Source organism: Orycteropus afer, unplaced genomic scaffold (assembly GCF_000298275.1).
Source record: "Orycteropus afer afer isolate SDZICR_OR568_19922 unplaced genomic scaffold, OryAfe1.0 scaffold00219, whole genome shotgun sequence".
Classification (NCBI taxonomy): domain Eukaryota; kingdom Metazoa; phylum Chordata; class Mammalia; order Tubulidentata; family Orycteropodidae; genus Orycteropus; species Orycteropus afer.
The window spans coordinates 5,693,807-5,699,735 of NW_006921806.1; positions in this window are offsets into that span (position 1 = coordinate 5,693,807).

Here is a 5,929-nt window from a genome sequence, read left to right on the forward strand (position 1 = left end):
GCTCTAGGTGAATGGATGGCCACTTGCAAGCTTTTAAGACCCTAATCATTATGCAATGAGCAGAACAGAAGCACTGAAAACGGTATTAGACCAATTATTTGGGATGTCCCATGAAACCAGAACCCCAAGCCTCCAAACCAAAAAGGCAAATTCCATGAGGTGTTACATGAGCAACCTCTGAAGTGGCTTTTTTTTTTTTTTTTTGTAAAAATATGTATGACACGACATTTGCTAACGCAACTTTTTACAGGTGAATGACTTATCTACAGTAGTTACATTATTCAGTTATAAAACCCTTAATCAATGTGAAGTTTCACCATAAACAGAAACTCAGTGCTCCATAAACAAAATTTCCCCCTTTCTCCTTCCTTTCCACCCTTAGTAATCACTAATAAATGTTAGTCTCTATACATTTCCATTTTTGTCTTTTTACATAAGTGCAGTCATACAATATTTGTCCTTTTGTGGTTGATTTATTTCAGAACATAATGTCTTCAAGCTCCATCCATGTTGTAGCATGTATCAGGACTTCATTTTTCTTTCTGGTTGAGTAGTATTCCACTGTATGTATGTACCACATTTTGTTTATTCATTCATTCATTGATGGGTATTTAGGTTTGTGGTAGTTGGAGCTGTGCGTCAACTTGGCTGGGCCACAACTCTGTATGGTTTAAGCAATTGTGATGTGGGTTATTCCCATGATGGGATTGGATGTATATGTTTTGAGCAGCCAGTCCGTTGAAAGGGAGTTTCCTTAGGGGTGTGGCCTGCTTCCAATATATTTATGGACATCCTGGGAAAAGAGACATTCGTTTGTGGATCGGGATCCTGTTGTCCTGCCTACAACTCTCTGTCAGAGAACAATCCACCATTCGGCCTGGAGATCTTAGATTTGTCATTCATTGGAATCAGCAGTCAGTATACTGCCTGCTAACCTTGAGCTCGTCAGCCCCTGCTACTGTGTGAGTTGGGAAAAGCCTCCAGCTTGACGTTTGATCCCAGAACTTGGGACTTGCCAGCTTCTATAAGTGTGTGAGCCATTTTCCTAGGATAAATTTCTCTTTCTCTATATGTATATATAAGCTTTGCTGGTTTTGCTTCTCTAGAGAACCCAGTCTAACACAAAGTTGTTTTCACCTTTTTGCTGTTTTGAATAGTGTTTTAATGAACAATGATGTACAGGTCTATTGTGACATTGCTTTCAAGTCCCTTGGGTATATTCCTAGAAGTAGGGTCGCTGAGTCATATGGTAGTTCTACTTTTAGTTTTTTGAGGAACCACCACAAAAGCCACCATGTTTTACAAAATGGCTGTACCAATTTACATTCCCATGGATGAGAGTTCCAATTTCCACACATCCTTGCCAATGTTTATTTTCCATTGTTGTTGTTTTTATCTTGGCCATCCTCAGACCAAACCAAACTCACTCCCATTGAGTCAATTCCAACTCATAGCCACCACCATTGAATCTCCAAGGCTGTAAATCTTTATGGAAGAAGATCACCTCATTTTTTTTTTTCCATGGAGCAGCTGGTGGGTTCAAACCACCGATCTTTTGGTTAGTGGCCAAATGCCTTAGCCACTATACCACCAGAGCTCCTTGCTAGCGGTAGTGAAATGGTATCTCATTGTGGTTTTGATTTGCATCTCTCTGATGGCTAGAAACATTGAACATCTTTTCATGTGTTTGTTGTCCATTTGAATATCTTATTTAGTGAATTGTCTATTCATGTCCTTTGCCCATTTTTTGATTAGGTTATCTGTCTTTCTATTGTTAAGTTGTAGAAGTCATATATATTCAAGATATTAGATTCTTCTCAGATATATTAGATCCTTATCAGATGTATTAGGAGCTCTGGTAGTGTAGTGCCTAAGGCATCTGACTGCTAACCAGAAGGCTGGCAGTTCAAACCCACCAGCCACTCCTCGGAAGGAAGATTGGGCAATCTACTTCCATAGTGATACTGCCTTGGAAACCCAAGGAGGAGTTGCTATGAGTGGGATACAATTCTATGGAAGTGGGTTTAGTTTGGTTTGGTTATAATCAGATATATTGTTCCCCAAAGATTTTTTCCCAGTCCGTAGGTTGTCTTTATATTCTATTGATTAAGTCTTTAAATGAAAATTTGCATTTAATTTATGTGTGGTCCCAGTTATCTATTTTATTTTCTACTTCTTGTGTGTTTATTGTGGCTTTGATAATCTATCATTGAAAAAATTAGGTTCTAGAGCTTGACCCCTACATTTTCCTCAAAGAACTTTGTGGTTTTAAATTTAATATTTATGTCCTTGATCTATTTTGAATTAGTTTTTGTATATAGTGTGAGGTATGGATCTTGCTTCATTTTTCTGCATATGGAAATCCAATTTTGCCTGCTCCAAATATTGAGGAGGTTGTTCCTTCTCCATTGAATGGTCTAAGCACCCTTGCTGAATTAAATTGACCACAGATTTATGAATTTATTTCTGGGTTTTTGACTCTGTTCCACCAATCTATGTGTGTTTCATTAAACTAACACCAGGCTGTTTTGATTACTGTTGTTGAATGCCATCAAGTTGACTCTGACTCATAGTAACCCTATGTACAACAGAATGAAGCACTGCCCAGTCCTGTGTGATCCTCCTCACAATCCTTGCTATGCTTGAGCCCAATGTCACAGCCACTGTATCAATCCACCTCATTGAGGACTTCCCCTTTTTCACTGACCCTCTACTGTATCAAGCAGTATATTCTTCTACAGGGAATGGTCCCTTCTGACAGCATGACCAAAGTATATAAGATGAAGTCTGGCTGTTTTCTCTTCAAAGGAGCATTTTGGTTGTACTTCTTCCAGGACAGATTTATTCAATCTTCTGGCAATCCATAGTATTTTCAGTATTCTTCATCAACACCACAGTTTGAAGGCATCAATTTTTCTTCAGTCTTCCTTATTCATTGTCCAGGTTTCACATGCATATGAGGTAATTGAAAATACAATGGCTTGGGCCAGGCACACTGTAGTGGTTGAATTTGTATGTCAACTTGGCTGGGCCTGGTTGAGTGGCTGGGCAGCTAAATATAGTTATTCCCCATGATGAGACTAGCAATCAGCTCCATAGTGGGACCTACCACAAGCAGCTGAGTAGCTGCTTTGGGTATGTGGTCTGCTTCCTGTATGTAAGAAACAGCTTTGGGAATGGTCTCTAGTTTATGGCATGCTTGGACCCTGCATGTAGCCATGTCATTGTTCAGCAGCCTGCTATACTCTGGTGACCTTGGGACTTACAATGGACTTGAATTAATGGCCTGCCGTGTGGTTTGGTAACATCGGGACTGTGCCATTTTATATGTCGACCTTGGGCTTATTAGCCTCAGCAGCCAGTAGCTGCCTGAGTGAAGAGATGCCTCTAGCTTCAGTGGGCCAGGAGCAAGAGGCAGAGCTGAAGCCCAAGGTCGAGGGGCTTATACACAGTCCCTAGAGCCTGGCACTTTCAACTTGGACTTAAAGCCTCCAAACTATGAGAGAATAAACTGTTTGTTAAGGCCATCCCATTTGTGGTATTTCTGTTAGAGCGATACTAGGTAACCAGGACACACACCTTAGTTTTCAAAGTGACATCTTTGCTCTTCAACACTTTAAAGAAGTCTTTTGTAGTAGATTTGCCCAGTGCATATGTCATTGTATGATTTCTTGACTGCTCTCTTCCATGGGTGTTTATTGTGGATCCAAATAAAATGAAATCCCTGAGAACTTCAATCTTGTCTCTATTTATAGTTAAGTCAGTTGTGAGGGTTTTCATTTTCTTTATGTTGAGGTGTAATCCATACTGAAGGCTGTAGACTTTGATCTTCATCAATAATTCCTTCAAGTCCTCTTCATTTTCAGCAAAGAAGGTTGTGTCATTTGCATTTTGCACATTGTTTATAAGTCTTCCTCCAGTCCTGATGCTGTGTTCTTCTTCATATAGTCCAGCTTCTCAGATTATTTGCTCAGCATACAGATTGAATAAGATACAACCCTGACACACAACTTTCCTGATTTTAGACCATGCAGTATCCCCTGAATGACTGTCTTTTGATCTTTGTACAGGTTCCTCATGAGCACAATTAAGTATTCTGGAATTCCCATTCTTTACAATGTTATCCATAATTTGTTCTGATCCACACAGTCAAATGCCTTTGCATAGTCAATAAAACACAGGTAAACATCTTTCTGGTATTCTCTGCTTTCAGCTAACAGCCATCTGACATCAGCAATGATATCCCTCACCCCAGGTCCTCTTTTGAATCTGGCTTGAATTTCTGTCAGTTCCCCATCAATATACTGCTGCAATGGTTTTGGAATTTAGCTTCAGCAAAATTTTATTTGTGTGTGATATTAATACTGTTCAATAATTTCCACATTCTGTTGTATCATTTTTCCTTGGAACAGGAACAAATATAGATTTTCCCATTGATTGGCCAGGTAGCTGTTTTTCAAATTTCTTGTCATAAACCAAACCAAAAATAAAACATTTGTTGAAACATTTCAATGGATATTCTGTTAATTCCTGGAGGCTTGATTTTTAATAAGGCCTTCAGTGAACCTTGAGCTTCTTCCTTCAATACCATTCGTTCTTGATCATTTACTATCTCTTGAAATGGTTGAACATTGACAAATTCTTTTCAGCATAGTGGCTTTGTGTATTCTTTCTATCTTCTTTTGATACTTCCCATATCTTTTACTATTCTGTCCATAGAATCCTTCAATATTGCAACTTGAGGCTTGAATTTTTTTTCTTCACTTCTTTCAGCTTGAGAAATGCTGAGTGTGTTCTCTTTTGTTTTTCTGAATCCAGGTCTTTGAACATTGCATTATAATACTTTATTCTGTCCTCTTGATCCACTCTTTGAAATCTTCTATTTAGCTGTTTTATTTCATCATTTCTTTCATTTGCTTTAGCTACTCTATGTTCAAAGCAAGTTTCAGAATCTCTTCTGACATTCATTTTAATCTTTTCTTTCTTTCCTGTCCTTTTCAATGACATTTTGCTTTCTTCATGTATGATGTTCTTAATGTTTTCAGTCATTAGTGTTCAATGCATCAAATCTATTATTCAGATGGTTTCTAAATTCAGGTTGGATATATTTTGGCTGCTACAGATTTGTTTTAATTTTCTATTCTATCACCAAGGTCATATTTTCCAAGTGCAGAGGGATTAGGAGCAACTAAGGGAGATGAACGTGTCTGTCAGTTTGTTGTCCTGTGGTGGCTTATGTGTTGCTATGAGGCTGGAGGCTATGCCACCATGTTGCAAAATGCCAGCAGGGTTACACATGGTGGGCAGGTATCAGTGGAGCTTCTGGGCTAAGACAGATTTGGAAGAAGGAAGAAGCCACCCATTTCTCAAATAATGGGCCAGTGACAACCTTACGAATAGGAGTGAAACACGGTCTGGTATACTACTAGAAAACTTTATGAATAGCCTTGAAACATTGTCCAATACAGTGCCCAAAGATGAGCCCATCAGGTTGGAAGGCACTGAAAATTTGACTGGGGAAGAGTTGACTCTTCAGAGTAGAGATGACCTTAACAATATGGATAGAGTAAAGCTTTTGGGACCTCCATTGGCTAATGTGGCATTGCTCCAAATGAGTAGAAACAGATGCAAATATCCATTGATAATTGGAACATGGAATGTATGAAGTATGAATCTAGGAAAATTGGAAGTTGTCAAAATGAAATGGAATGCATAAAGATCTATATCCTAGGCATTAGTGAGCTGAAATGGCCTACTTTTGGCCATATTTTTAAAAATTGTGATTTGGGTGAAGATTTACAGAGCAAATTCACTTTCCATACAGCAGTTTACATACACTTTGTCTCATGACATTGACCACAGTTTACCACAATGCAACAGCTCCCCTCCCACTTCCTCCCCATAGTTACCTCTTCCCTGTGTCCATCCC